This window comes from Rhinatrema bivittatum, chromosome 1 (assembly GCF_901001135.1).
Source record: "Rhinatrema bivittatum chromosome 1, aRhiBiv1.1, whole genome shotgun sequence".
Classification (NCBI taxonomy): Eukaryota; Metazoa; Chordata; class Amphibia; order Gymnophiona; family Rhinatrematidae; genus Rhinatrema; species Rhinatrema bivittatum.
Window position 1 is genome coordinate 389,242,263 of NC_042615.1, and position 16,507 is coordinate 389,258,769.

At 41.0% G+C, this 16,507-nt stretch overlaps 1 protein-coding gene across 1 annotated transcript in view; it reads left to right on the plus strand.

Moving 5' to 3' along the window:
• Positions 1 to 16,507, plus strand: part of CSGALNACT1 (chondroitin sulfate N-acetylgalactosaminyltransferase 1) — a 331,308-nt gene that overhangs the window by 132,297 nt on the left and 182,504 nt on the right. The window contains 1 exon segment of the mRNA XM_029601670.1: positions 3,481 to 3,602. The gene's annotated coding sequence lies outside the window, so the exon portion shown is untranslated.

Genomic DNA, 16,507 nt, shown 5'->3' on the forward strand with positions numbered 1-16,507 from the left:
GTTTGTAAATGTGCTAAATGGTTCTGCACTAAGGGGCCAATGTACTAAAGTATGTTAAGAATAATGCATTAGCATGCATTAGTGCATGTTTAAACTGTAATAATGCTGCATTAACCCTAATGCACTTATGCATTAGTCCATGTTAACATCACCATAAAGTTAAGAAAGACTAATAAGATGAAAATGTTAATCAGCTGCATAGTGTGCAAATATTAAACCCACCAGAACACAAAAGTACTCCTCCATGAGATTATAGTTACGCTTTTATATTAGTCTTTGAGGGCTGACCTCCTGTTCCCAAATACACCCTCAAGTTGAGGACCCCGGGCAGCAAAGTCAGGCTTCCCTCTCCGCACTGTGAATATCCATTAAATATGCTTGCAAATGTTTGATCCAGAAATCCAGTTATTTGGGTTATCATGAAAAGCAGACCCGCTTGCAGCTCTGGAGGGCTGGAATTGCCGATTCCTGCTACCACCAGCCATGGTCATTGTGCCACCATATAAGCAGCAGTACTTGATTGTCCCTCTTCCTAGGGGCTGGGTGGTAATTAAGCCCAAGCCTGAGCTGGCAATCGAATCTTCAAGTCTCCTGCATGACCTTACAAATTACAAACAGTGGGCCCATCAGAGGAACCCCAGATGAGAGGCACTTTCTTTTACAGGAAATAACATGTAGAAATCCATAATAGGAAAAAAAAACCCCTTAGTGAGTTGCAAGCTAGTGTCAGGCACTCTTCAGCTTCACTTCATTCACCTTTATAATAGAGAATAACAGGCAAACAGCTGAGGAGTGGGCTGATAATAACTGCTCTCCTGTATCCCATAGAGAGAAAAAGAAACAGCTTTGCTAGTCCTTATCAGGGAATAGCTGCTCAACATTTCCATGGCATGTCTCTGAAGAAAAAAAAGCAAAATGCACCGAACAACAAATCCCATAATTGCTGTACTCACCAAAATAATCTTCAGTAGGAGCATGAATGACATTTTTAAATGAATGGGAACTGGGAAATTCTTGCTGCGGAAACTGAGCACAACCAAGGTAATATTTTTATCATCACGCTAAAGCTAGCTGCCATGTGCTTTTAACACTTGTGGGAATCTGGTGATTCACCTTGAACAGCTTACTGGTAATAAGGCGGACGATAAGTTCTGGTAAATGTTAAATAAATCAATAGATATCAGTGTGAGCTATTAAAAATGCTGAAGCATCAGTGTCCCAGTAGGCATGGAAAGTGACACAAAGCAAACGGTTGCATTTGACTCCCAGGCTCCTACCGCAAGGAAATTACATTTTATAGCACAACTGCATGCTCTGTTTAGTGTGCTGTGTTTCAGAAGAAATGTGGCAAGTAGCAACACCCTCTATTAAATCATAATTTTGCTTAATTATTAACTCTTAAAATTAGCTGCTTCCTGATATTCAACTGCATTTCTGGGAATAGCTATGTTAGCATTTACTTCACACTGGGTCCAGCCTATGAGTGTTCTAAAAAGTTTAGATATGAGATAAAATAAGCTGGTTAGGTGGTATAGTATCGAAACAAATCCCCTGTATTGGGGAAAGATAAAATTACAGATGAAGAAAGATAATTGGAATTTCATCTGGCCTAGGCAGCAGGAGATCCTTCTGTGTACTGTCCAATGGTAGAGCTGTTGTCTCTGAACCTGGAGGTTGTGTAATGCCAGTTGCAAGACTTTGTCTTTGAAGGATGAATGAGGACTAAAGAGCTGGATGCTGTCAGGTGAAATTAGGGGTATGGAATGGCAATGTTTCTGAAAGGAATGGCATTGTAAAGGCAGAGATTAGCGTTATGTAATATCGAGCATGAGGATAGACAAAGATGGATAGAGAGTAGGAAAATGTCAGTCCAGCAACATGAGAGGGGTGGAGACAGGAGGATCAGATGGATAAGTACAGCGAGATGAGCCAAAACTAGAGCCAGCTCAGTGGGTTTTCATTTGCTTGGAGTATTTTGCTAATACAGGTAAAGCTTACACTTTGTCCCCCCTCCCTTATTCTATAATGGTGCACAGGACATGGGTTTGCTGTACAGCTGAAAATAGTTTGCCTTTCAGATATGAAAAAAAGAATACTTTATGCTTGATGGTTGATTTAATCCCATTAACCATGTATCCCTATTTTAAAAAGGTAATTAAATTATTTCAGCTATGCAAATTCATGTCATTATATAATTAGCTATGCTGTGTATCTCCATAGAGAGTTCTCTGTAGGCCACTGACATGTTTAAAATTCCAGATGATTTAAGATTCTGTTGTTAAAGGGAATCTTCCTATTCTGAATCTTTGGCAAAGTTCTTTCTTTTAAAGTGGGCTTCCTGATGATATTGGGGACATCAATTTTATGTCAGCAGCAGCAGAACAGTCAGCAATGATGGCCTGTTCCATATTTCCTGTAAAGTGGTGTGCATATTGAAAAAGGTGGCTGAATATGCTGCTGTCACTAATCTACTGCTGCAACACATGTGGGTGCTCCCAGTAACAGTAGCATCCTCTTTAAGATAAACTAGATCAGGACCCACTTACTTGATAAATTTATTTTCCAGCCAGGCAAATACTGTTTGTGTCCATTAATTTGAATATACTGTAATTACTATTTTATGTTACTTCTAGTTAGAGCTGTCCAAGGTAGCTTTCTGGTTAAGTCTGGCAATGTATTTTGCAATATTATTGATAAAGATAGACAATTTCTGCAACCTCTGTGCTGCATGGTTGTTTTATATCATGAACTGTATCAGTTCATGTGTGTTCTTACATGAAAAAATGGATAGTTTTCATATGAGTCTTATGAGTGCAGATAACAGCTAGAAAGAGTTCTTTCTCTATCAATCTTCCTGTTGCTGTCCTACTAAGTGTGCCGGAAATAGATTCCTTATGCCAGAGTGAATGAAACATTGCCCAGAGCCTAGTAGAGAGAATGTTTTCAAGCTCTATCCAGTAGCACTATATATTATAAATGATAAGTAATAATAGTAATGATGAAAATAATAAGCATCTCCATAATTAGGTCACAAGATGTGCTAAGATGAGCTAAGCAGCACCTTGGAGCTCCAGGGCTGGTGTTAAGCAAGAATACACATCTGATGCATCATACCAAAACATTTGTAAAAGAAAGGTGCACTCTCTTCATGTCAAGCAAAGATTATAATAATATGATAGGTACAGGAAAAATATTTTTCTTTTTACCATAGAAAATGAACAGTATTAAAGCTAAAGAGTGAAGCACAGTAAAAAAACAATATTTGCAACTATATTAACAGCACAGAGTCACTCTAGTTGTTATTCCTAAGTGAGTAAAAGATAAAATCCTTACTAGTAAGGTAATATACTCATCATTTAAGCTAATACGAAGGTGTTTTCATTGCTTTACCAAAATAAATACTTGAAATTCTGAACTTGCCCACTGTAGTTTCTTCAGTATGATGTACGGTTCATAATTAGAATTTCACATCTTTTTCAGAAAGCATCTGATATGGAGTGATTTTTCTCCGAGGGCAAGCAGGATGACAGTCGTCACACATTGGGTGATATCATCGGATGGAAACTAGTATGGAAATCTGATTTCAAAGTATGTCCTACTGGGTATGTACCGCATGCTATATATGTTACCATGTGTCCAGGTGGGGGCCCTTTGTCTCATCTTTTCTAGTTGCGGTTCTTTGTCTCGCCTGCTATTAGAGAACAGTCTGCTTTCTAAAAATACAGGAATTGATCTTCATGGGGCCACATGGTTTTCTTTTTTTGGGTTTGTTTTTTCTTTTTTGGTAGCTACATGGTGGACTGTCATCGGCACATCAAGGCAGCATCATTTTTTTCAGCATTGAGCTGCTGGATTTCACTGCATTAATTTTTTATCCATTGCCCCTGAATGAGAAGAAGGACAGCAGCTTCGACAGGTGCCCCCTGTGCAAAAAGTTCATGTCTATCATGTACCCCCATGATAGATATGTCCTGTGGCTTGGGGCCAACCATGACATTTGGGTGTGTCCTCGGCTTGACCTCATGGAAAAGTAATGCAGGATTCATTAATTCAGCTCATTAGTATTGGCATCAGAAGCTTTGACATTGAGGGACCCAGGAGCTGCATTGACCACTGGTGATGCATCAGAATCAGGAGGGCATCAATCCCCTTGACATTGATAGCCAGACAGAACTGAAGGGACAGACTGTTGTCTATTTCCTCCCTCCCAACGAGAGCAAAGGGGTTAGCCTCTTTAGGTCCAGCATCGCAGGTGAAGGCCAAGAAGCATTGGCATTAGTCTTTGCCAATGTGGGATGCTGATAATGGGCACATTCTGTTGGCAACTTTGAATCCTCCGAAGTGTTCCTGGGGTGAGGAGAGCTCATCTTCCATGCAGTCCCTGGAATCGCGTCAGTCTCTGAGGGTCCAGTGTCAGCCATGGATACACCTCAGGTATCTCATGAAGACATGGCTTCTTCTGTCTCCAAAGCTGTATTGGCATTGGCAATTTTTTAGGAGGAGCTGGATAGGAAATTCCAGGTGGCCTTCAATCATAAGATGCAGAGCATCGGTGCTCTGTCATCAGTGTCCCTGCTGATACTGAAATCCCTGATGGTCCCCAGTGGAACAGCTCCCAATCCTGATTCCTGTTAGGGAATCGACATTGGGTACCACTGCACCGATGGTAATCTCCACCCCTTTGAGGAAAGCACCTTCACCAAGGCGCAGGAGTTCATTGGGGTCTCCCAACAACAAGCACTGTTCTCTCTGAGGCCTTGTCTGCTAACTAGGTGAGATCCAGGTACATGCTTTGACTTACTAGTCAGAATCATATTTAGAATATTCTCGGGGGTTAAACCCCCAAAAAACTGAAGTAATTTGGTTAAGTAGAAACTTTTTAATAGTTAAACCACTGCCTCTAGACCTGGGCAATTTTCAAATTACTCCCTCAAATCAAGTTCGGGATTTAGGGATCCAGCTAGATGAGAAGCTGAATATGAAAAAGCACATCAGTAAATTAATTAATACCTAAGCAAGGAGCCATCCTCCTCTACATCTAATAACCACCAGTTCTCAAAGAACTCATGCAATGAATATGCCAAATCACTACTAAACAAAATTATTAAGCTAAAGACACAATTCTCCACCAGCACATCAAGAAGAGAGCCTGAAGGAAAACCTGGTAAAGTTTTATGGAGCTCATTCAACCTAGGATTAAATTGTGAAATAAACCAAATCATCACTAAACTGAAGCCTGCAATCTACCAACTGGACCTGATACCTGCAAGTACACTGAAAACAGTAAACAGCGCAATATCTCCAATCGTGACTGCCATAAGAACATATGAACATAAGAAATTGCCATGCTAGGTCAGACCAAGAGTCCATCAAGCCCAGCATCCTGTTTCCAACAGAGGCCAAACCAGGCCACAAGAACCTGGCAATTATCCAAACACTTAAGAAGATCCCATGCTACTGATGCAATTAATAGCAGTGGCTATTCCCTAAGTAAACTTGATTAATAGCCATTAATGGACTTCTCCTCCAAGAACTTATCCAAACCTTTTTTGAACCCAGCTACACTAACTGCATTAACCACATCCTCTGGCAACAAATTCCAGAGCTTTATTATGCGTTGAGTGAAAAATAATTTTCTCTGATTAGTCTTAAATGTGCTACTTGCTAACTTCATGGAATGCCCCCTAGTCCTTCTATTATTCAAAAGTGTAAATAACCAATTCACATCTACTCGTTCAAGACCTCTCATGATGTTAAAGACCTCTATCATATCCCCCCTCAGCCTTCTCTTCTTCAAGCTGAACAGCCCTAACCTCTTCAGCCTTTCCTCATAGGGGAGCTGTTCCTTCCCCTTTATCATTTTGTTTGCCCTTCTCTGTACCTTCTCCATCGCAACTATATCTTTTTTGAGATGCGGTGACCAGAATTGTACACAGTATTCAAGGTGCGGTCTCTCCATGGAGCGATATAGAGGCATTATGACATTTTCCGTTCTATTATCCATTCCCTTCCTAATAATTCCTAACATTCTATTTGCTTTTTTGACTGCTGCAGCACACTGAGCCGACGATTTTAAAGTATTATCCACTATGATGCCTAGATCTTTTTCCTGGGTGGTAGCTCCTAATATGGAACCTAACATTGTGTAACTACAGCAAGGGTTATTTTTTCCTATGTGCAACACCTTGCACTTGTCCACATTAAATTTCATCTGCCATTTGGATGCCCAATCTTCCAGTCTTGCAAGATCCTCCTGTAATGTATCGCAGTCTGCTTGTGATTTAACTACTCTGAATAATTTTGTATCATCCGCAAATTTGATAACCTCACTCGTTGTATTCCTTTCCAGATCATTTATATATATATATTGAAATGCACCGGTCCAAGTACAGATCCCTGAGGCACTCCACTGTTTACCCTTTTCCACTGAGAAAATTGACCATTTAATCCTACTCTCTGTTTCCTGTCTTTTAACCAGTTTGTAATCCACAATAGGACATTGCCTCCTATCCTGTGACATCTTTTGAAAATTCAAATATACTACATCCGTGGGATCATCCTTATTCACATGTTTATTAACCCATTCATCAAAATATAGCAGATTAATGAGGCGAGATTTCACTTGTACCAACCCATGCTGACTGTGTCTCTTTAACCCATGTCTTTCTAAATGTTCTATGATTTTATTGTTTAGAATAGTTTCCACAATTTTTCCCGGCACTGAAGTCAGATTCACAGACTAACTTTAGTGACCATTCCTGGAGCCCTTTTTAAAGATCGGGGTTACATTGGCCACCCTCCAATCTTCGGGTACACTGGACAATTTTAATGATAGGTTACAAATTATTAGTAACAGAACTGCAGTTTCATTTTTGTGTTCTTTCAGAATTCTGGTCCAGGTGATTTGCTACTCTTTAGTTTCTCAGTCTGCCCTATTACATCATGCACATTCAAGGTGATTTGTTTCAATTCTTCTGAATCATCACCACTGAATACAGTTTCCAGCACAGGTATTTGTCCAGCATCCTGTTCACTCAACATCAGAGCAAAAATTTCATTAAGTCTTTCCACAATTGCTTTATCTTCCTTAAGTGCCCCTTTAACTCTTTGATCATCTAACAGTCCAACCGATTCTCACATAGGCTTCCTGCTTCGGATATGTTTCGAAAAAGATTTTATTGTGAGTTTTTGCCTCTACAGCTTCTTTTCAAATTCTCTTTTAGCCCACCTTATTAATGTTTACATTTTTTTTTTTTTTGCCAATGCTTATGCTTCTTCCTAAGTTCCTAAAAGAGAAGTTTTTGCAGATCCAATTGAGTTGAAATGTAACCATGATATCAAAATTAGCATCTCTGACTCCCACAAAAAAGTACCAGTTTCTACAAAGTAAAAAGAATCTACACTTACCATCTCATCCCTATACCTTTAAGCAAATCAATAAACAATTAACTGCTGAGCACTACCATGTGGGAGCCCTGGTTTTGATACCCAAGTCCGGCTGGGGCTCCTTAGGCTGGGGCTGGAGATACTGCCGAAGCAGTGTTCACAGTCCTTGGAAGGGGGGTGGAGTCTCAGGAAATGCACAACAACAACAACAACACTTAGTAGCCACTCACAAGCTACATGCGTGCCTGAAGAACTATAGCAGGATAAAATGGCACTCCAGGCAACGGTTGCTTTTGCAGTTCCCTCTCCCCCAACACTTACTCGCCATGAAGGATGAAATCCCACATTTTTGTTAAATGGATTGGTTTCAGCGCTGTCTGCTGGGAATTCTGGGTTTTCCCTTTTCCAGCTGGCTGTGTGGCACCCATAGCCATCACCACATTGGGATAGGCTAGACCACTGTTGACCAGCCCGGGGAGTGTGTGGGTATGTCCAGACAAGGGAGGGAAGGAGGCGAGGGGAGAATAAGGAAAGGGGCTGGACAGTGTAAGGCTCACCCTTTTTTCCTCCATCTTCCCATGCCACCATTACAGGTCTGTCTTGAGACAGCCCCCCTCCCCTCCCCATCTTGGTGCATCAGGCAGTTGCCCATCTTGTCCACCCTTTGACAACTCTGCAAACCAAGGTTTTTAAGGGAGCTGCAGTCAGTGGCTGCTGGCTGAAGATGTTTAATGCAATGGTTAAGCTAGATGAGGAGGGTAATATGGTTAAAAAGGGGAATTACTTAGGTAGTTGCAAAGGAAGACTCATGGCGTTGAAGCCTCAGTACAGGATAGTTCCAATTTCATTGCAAGCCCCAAAGGAGCAGGAGGAAATTGCTAAGCCAAAAAGAACAAACAAAATAAGAATTTTCAGTTGACAAGCCATATCAGCCTTCTCTACCAACATTTGATCTTAATTATTCTGTGCCAGCACGTAAATTCTACTATATTATAAAAAGGGGACTCAGCCCTTTTTAAAATCACTTACAGAAACATTGAAAGCAAGGCAATGTCTCTTTAAGCTTCACATCACATATCACAAAGGAAAGGTCAGGCACAGTCAAATTATTTTGTGATCATTCTACAGCTTCAGTGATGTGTCTGGGCACAGGAATGCTTTACGCATGCTTTGCATATAAAAAAATCTCATCCTGCCTTACAGACATTAATGTTTAAAAAGTAGTGGGCCAGCTCAGCAGCAGGGCTGTGCCACTGAGCCACTGAGTTGGTCAGGTCTTTTGCTCCTCCCTCCTGAAGTGGGGGATGCTTTGGATTCAAGTGTTCATAGACACTTGTGGAGTGGCACAGTGCCAGACATTGGGCAATGGTAACACCTAGTGGCCAGGTTTAGGGCTCGCTATTGCAGGGATCTGGAAAGAGCACTGATGTATGGCCTATGGCCAAGGACTGTTACTGGATTAGCATAAATTGGGAGGGATTGCAAACATAAGTAAAAAAATTACGGGTAGATTTTAAATCGGTCCCACACGTAAATCCCACAGTTTATGCGCGTGGCGGGGCCATATGCACGCCAGGCCAATTTTCAAATGGGCTCGGCCACGCGCATAAACCCCGGTACGCGATTAAGTGCTGGGGCCTGTAAAGGGGGCAGTCTGGGGGGCGGAGCAGGGCGGGGCTGGAGGCAACTGGTACAGCGGCCATTTGCCACTGTACTGGGGAAGGGAATCCTGGCGCGTGCAAATTGCTCTGCTCCGTTGGAGCAGTAAGCAACAAAATAAGAAAAAAAAAAGGTAAGGGAAAGGGTTTAGGGGTGGGGAGGAGAGGGGAAGGGGAAGGGAGGTTAGGGTAGGGGGGTAGGGAAGTTCCTCCCAGTCCGCTCCTTAATTGGAGCGGACTGGGAGGGGACTGGGGAAGGCCACGATGCGTCGCCACACAAAATTTGCATAATTTCCCCCTTTGCGCGCACCAGGTGCATGGATTACAAAATCCAACGCGCATGTGCGCGGCTCAATTTTATAACATGCGCGCGCTTATAAAATCGGCGCGCTTGTTATAATAGTTGCAAATGAAAGCTGGTTCTAATTGATTAGAAAGCCTAAAAGAGCACAAGGAAAACTGCCAGATCAATAAATAAATAGTACCTCTAGCATTTGCTTCAAATTCTTCCTGAAATGGTCTTTAAAGAACTTTTCCAGATGTAACCACTAATAGTAAAAAAAAGATTATACTACAAAGCAATCTTGTTCCATGTTTCCAGAATTTGATTTTTAAGCTTTATAAAAGATGTATTCCCGCTGGATATCATTATTTATTTTTATTTGTTTATTTATTTACTTATTAATTTTAAATCTTTTCTATACCGTCGTTAAGCGGGTGCCATCACAATGGTTCACAATAAGGCACAAAAACTATATGTTGTATAAAGTGTCTGGAATTCTAACTCTTAAACAGGTGCCATTAAAATATTGTAACATAATTTCACATGTCCAGTTTCTTCTTACTCAGCTATAAGATATAGTACTACTTTAGTTCTTTGTTGTTTAAAAATAGAAGGACAAATTTAGATTATAAAAATGAGAAACACACGGTTTAAGAATAAAGGTGTGTGTGTGTGAGTTTGACCGACTGCAACCAACATTTCCCTGGGTTCTACTCTCAATTCTCTTTGTGGTATGCTTGCTTAAATAGCCATGTTTTTAAACTTTTTCTGAAGGTTTCATTATCTTAACATTAAAAAATAATGGACACTAATTTACCTACATCACCTGCCAATTTGTTTCTAAAAACATGCAAACATGCATATTTAAAATCTATAGGATCTGATTTACCAACTTTGGAGAGACCACAGTAGCAAAGCCAGAGAACCTGGCAGGCTGGATTCTACAGATGCCTGGCTTGCACTTTCCATCCAATGTTTTAATACCATCAGGCCAAGGGATACGGAGAGTGGATCCCTGCTCTGCTCTGTCCAATCCACTTACTAACTCCTACCTCTTCCAATTCTTCCCTTCTGGCATATGTGACTAACAGCCTGGATATCACTGTTAAGGGAGCCCCCAGAAATGATGGCCAGAACCTCAAAGTTACCAGAGTGTTTAGCTTATTAAATGAAAACAGGCAATCAAGACCTCAGTTTATCGAGTTCTGCTCTATTACCACTACAATCCTTTTTTAAAAGCAAATATCCCTCAATTTATTAACTCTTCTAGCCTCTTCTACAGGATTTTCCCTCATTAAGGCAGAGTTCTAGACCCATGGGGTTATATGGTATGAAAGCTGTAAAACTGAATTGAAAAAAAAATCAGTGGAGTCTGAATATTAAATTCCAATTGCAATGCAAAATAATGAGTACATCAGAGTGGAACTAATCACCTGATTTTTGGATGATGCCTCACTCAAGGTAAAGAATAGACTGACTACTTAATGCTGCATGACTTAAACTTGCATTGCTTACTGTAAATCTGTTTAAAATCCAAACCGCAATAATTCTGGGCAATCTATCTGGGAAAATGTGGCATCCATGACAGAACCAAATGCACTTCTACCAGTATAAATATATTTTTCAGCATGAGAAAAATGATTTGTGATGTGTTTAGCGGTGGGGGGTTGTGATCAGGTATATAAATTTAAATATATGGAACCTGTGTGTCCACTAAAGTATACTATCATCTTTGGATAATTCTCAGGGACAGGTCTGAACTAGTTACAATCCTGATCCACTATTATAACTCACCATACAAAATACATTTCAATCGACTGAATTGTACATTTCCTGGATAACCTCCATCCTCCATGTCTATTTTACAATACAATTCTCTCCAACCCTTTCCTGTCATTCTGTTCCTCATACTGGTCCTCTGATCCATATAAAAGCACCCTTATAATAATAGACATTGTTCTTGGACTAATCAGTACCCTGAACATGCATTTTGATTTTATAAATAATACTGATTTATTTAATTCTTGCTTTACTGCAAACTCATAAAAAAAACATCAATCTGATTTATAGTACATAAAAATTTACAATAGATTCTAAAACAGCCCACAAAGCTGCAATGCAGTATTATTGAATTTACAAACAGTGAAACCCTATAATCATAAAACCAAATAAATAACATTAGGTACAATAAACAAACATTATCATAGCATCACCACATAAAAGCATTTAAAAACATAATAATCAATATGTTAACAGCAATAAAAAATACGATCCTAAACACTATCATATTAAAATGAAATAATTATTCAATCTGAAAAGTCAGAGTACAATAAATGGATTTCAGGAAATACTAATAATGAGAAATAAAATGTAATCCACATAAAATTCATCAGATGATGAGGATGACACATTAGCATCCAAAAGCTTGCATAAAAAGCCATGCTTTAATCTCCTTCCTAAACCCTCAGCCTACAATACAACTGAGATTTATTTCCTCACTTTGGGGCCGATGCAATACAGTGTGCTCAGCTGAGCGCACTGTTTAACCCGCAGTTGGACACGGGTTGTATAGGCGCTACCTAATCCCCTTATGCAACGAGGCTATTAGCTATTCACTCCGAATGCAAAAAAAAATGTGCATCAAAGACGCGTTAATTGCTAAGTGCTCCTAAAAGTAGTACAGAAAAGCAGAATATCATTGCAATATTAAGTAGGAGGAACAAATCCTTAAAACAATTTTAAAAAGTTAAAAAAAAAAAAAAAGCACCGGCAGTCGAGTGCAGGAAATGGACGGTCAGTTGACAAGCGTCTGTTTCTTGATCCCCTGGCTGTGTGCCATTTAGGAAAACATGCCAATAAATTCGGCATCCGTTTTCCTGACCGGCGGATGGCCAATGCTGACGGGCTCCCTAATTTAAATATTGCATGGCGCCCCCAGGAGGGGGCGCCATGCAATAAAAGGGGGCGCCATGCAATAAAAGGGGGGGGGGGGATTGGTATGAATGTACTAGAGGGAAGGGAAAGGTAGAGCACATAATCAAGCAAGCTAAAGCAAGAGACTACTGAAGTTATGCCCAGCTATCCCAGAATATATAGGGGGAAGGAACCTGAAAAGCAGTGAAATCCCAATGGTATGGACTGGCCTGCTAGAACTAAAGGAAAGGAAAGGAAATTAACTGGTAAGTTTAAATTTCACCTTATTTATTTATTTATTTGTTTGTTTGTTTCTTGGCTCTTTGTGCATGAAAGATTGGCTATTCCTGAACTAAGAGATACTCAGATGTAGTGATATGCCCTAGTTTAGGACAACACAACTTACAAGCCTTTAGGCCAGAGATTCTGAACTCTGGTTCATGAAGGCTGCAAACAGGTCTGGTTTTCAGGCATTTACAATGAATATTCATGAAAGGTATCTGCATACATTTGATTTATGACAGTGGCAAATCTGCATAGTTTGGTTATTCAGAATGCCAGACCAGTTTGTAGCCCTGAATGATCAGAGTTTGGAACATCTGCTTTAGGGCTTGCTTGACTTTGAAGTTCATTGCTCTGAAAAGCCCCACACCTCCTCATCTATAATTAGCCATTTGTCTACTATAAGTGATGCTTTAAAAAATGTAATTCATTCTACACACAACCTTAAACAGAAGGGTCATCTGATTGCACTGCTTTTATTCACCAACTACCATCCAAAAAAAGTGAGAGACTCTTTAATAATCACCAACACTACCATGCCCCTCAATTTAAAACTGTCAATGATGCCATGTCTTGCCTGTTCTCAGGATGTCAGGCTTCGGCCTCCCCCAGCAGTCTACTATCTATCTATTTAGATAGATATAGATATATAATGCAGTTAGGAGGAAGTGGTGTCTATCTGCAGTAGAGAATTGGAAGGTCTGAACCCAGACTTATACTGTCTTCCATTCACTACCTTCAGTGTCACTTGTAAAATGAGTGCCTTTAAATTATATTTTTTCCTGAATTGTGAAATAATTAAAAAGGTGATACAATTTATGAATTTCCTCTGTCGTCCTACTCCATTTCCTCCTTTTCTCAATGTGTTTCTCAAGCCCTTGGACATTTCCACATCCTTGGAAGGATGACTGAGGAATCTGATAAGCTATGAAATCTTATTGTTGAAGTTGCTAGGCACATCTTTAAGGTCATTTTAAATACAGTTAAGTAGTTTGCCATCCCTATTCCATGTTGCTGAATCTTCCTGTCAGTATCACTGTTTCACCTTGCATATTCCTATACCCATGTAGGGGGTTGATTTTCAAAACCTTTTATGTGCATAAACGGTTTTATGCACATAAACGGCTCTTAGAAAAACAGATTGGGGATCTGTGTATGTAAATGTATGCTTGTCACCCAATTATGCTCATGCTAGTATTATACGACCTTCAGAGAGGTGTTCCGGCGGAGAAGTAGTGCTGAATATTGAGTCCTGTTTGTACAAGTTGCATGCAGACGTTAGCCTTACCCGCATAGTTATAAAATCACCCTCACAGAGGCTAGACACAATTGCATATAACTTCAAAATGAAAACCAAAGGGACAAACCTCTGTGAGCAATTTCCATCTGTCAACTAGACAGACATAGGGCACTTAACTGTTGTGCCTATTGGATGTAGTTTTTATTTGGCTGCCAATGGTTTTCTGCTTTTATAAATTTAAATGCTGTTTTATTTTTTAACAAGCCATTAAGCCTGTTAAAATGGGCCAGCACTGACCAGCACGTCAGTCAGAGCCACCCTCTTCTCCACAACTTCTTACCCTTCCCACTTACTCACTCATATCCTCTTCCCTTTTCCTTCCATCCCCTCTCATCTTCCCTTTCCTTCCCCTCTCACCTCATCCACAACCCCTTTCCTCCCCCTCAGCCCTCCTCCACTCTCTCTTTTTCTATTCTCCACAACTTCTTACCCTTCCCACTTACTCACTCATATCCTCTTCCCTTTTCCTTCCATCCCCTCTCATCTTCCCTTTCCTTCCCCTCTCACCTCATCCACAACCCCTTTCCTCCCCATCAGCCCTCCTCCACTCTCTCTTTTTCTATTCTCCACAACTTCTTACCCTTCCCACTTACTCACTCATATCCTCTTCCCTTTTCCTTCCATCCCCTCTCATCTTCCCTTTCCTTCCCCTCTCACCTCATCCACAACACCTTTCCTCCCCCTCAGCCCTCCTCCACTCCCTCTTTTTCTTTTCTACAGGGCCAGCTGTACCCCGCTGAACCTGTGAGATGCAGAGGGTGAGGGGCACCGCTACGGGGATCTGCCTCTCTCCGTATCTCCCTCCCTGTGTACTGTGGCTTCTCACTGCTGTCCCTTTGCGTGCCGGTCCGTCCCTCCATACTCCCTCCCCCCTTCCCCGGCGGCGGAGGGACGGGCACAGGCTGTTGTCGGTCCGACCTGCTCCCCCCCTTCCTGCACCGCGAAGGGCTGGAGGCGGCGGCAGTGGTGGTGGCGGGAGTTGCAGCGGCAGCCGAGGGGGATGTCGCGAGTCTATTCACTGCTGTCCCTGTGCATGACGGCCGGCTGTCCCAGCTCCCTCCCCCTTTCCCCGGTGTCAGAGGGACATGCTCAAGCTGTTGTCGACCTGATCTCTCTGCCTTGGGGCATCAAATCAGCACGTCGGTCAGAGCTGTCTCGTCCGCGCATGCGTGGTCCATCGGTCTCAGCCGCTCTCTACTGCGCATTTGCGGCCCGTCGGTCAGGGCTCATTTATTTGACTGATATTATTCAATATGGAGGAGTAGCCTAGTGGTTAGAGCACCAGGTTTAGAACCAGGGTTAAAATCCTGCTTCATCTGTGGATGCCTTTTATGCTCTTGGGAATGTTATTTCACCCTCCATTGCTTCATATATAGATTTGGATTGTAAGCTCTGTGGGTAGTGTAACTTGCAATTTCCTACTTTGGGCAATTGTTTAATTTATTTTGTTTTTATCTTGTTTTATATTGTTTGTGTTTCCAATGATTGTTTTGATGTTGTATTGTTTGTTTTATGACTATTATTCTGCCTTAGGCAACTTTTTGGAAAGGTGGTTAAGAAATATAAAATAATCATTGGGTCCATTACAGTCCTGTGCCCCAACACATCCACTTTTACATTCAGTTTTAGTAAAGATGAACTAATCTCTTTGAATTGCAGTCCAAAAAGACTATTCCACCTGTCAAATGTTGGGGGAGTGGCAGAATACCAACCTGGCCAGCAAGTGCTGCCCTTTAGGATTGCAATTTTCACAATACAATCAGACCATCTCTATTTTTTAAGCCATAGCTAGTTCAATAAAGGCATGCTTGAATACATTTGGCTGTCTGGATACATTGAAGAATATCTAAAATCTTTATCTTGCCTGCCTCAAACATTTTAAATTAGCTTTTAAAGTGAAAAGAGTTCCAGCTCTCATTTCATTTTTACAGTTTTCTCATCAAGTTGTGTATGCCAAAGTGACAACAGTAAAGATGCCCACTTTGCTAAGCCAACAAGCAGTGTAATAAGTGTTAAGAGTAAAGGAGAGCTTGGCCAACCAAATTAATTTATAGCAGGAGCATATCATCGATATGATCTAAGGATCAAGGATGCCATTAGGAAACAGTAAATGAGAAGCTCTGTATGGGTCAGAGGAGGCATTGCTCTACTGTATAATACACTTGAATGCTTCTTTAACTAGATTACTGGAAGTATGCTTCTTTGGAGGCTGTTTATGTAAGCCTTGGTTTATAACCTTTTAGCACAATTAGTCTTTTGACTGATGTTTACCTTAAGTCAGCGCAGTCAATGGATGGGTTGTGTGCATTGTACACCGAAGTAAGCCTACAGGCACAGTAGTGTTATGTACTGCAACTGCTGCTTCCCGGCCTCACAGAAATTAGGCTCTGTTTCCCCCCTCCCCTCCCCCTGCCCCATGGCTCAACATACAGTAGCCCAGTGAAAATCGATTCATGTAATTCATTTTTTTCTGTTACAGAAACATTCCCTTGCATTTTCCCAAGACTCACACCAGTCAGAAGACACAGTCATAGTAGCTAAAACAGACTGCACTGCCTTTGTCCTTTGTGCAATATCCAGACCAGAAATGTAGAAGGTTGTCAGAAAAAAAACAAAACACCACATGTGGACAATTTTGTTTGTATAGCCTCCTTTCTTAATTTTAAGTCTAACAGGAAATATTAC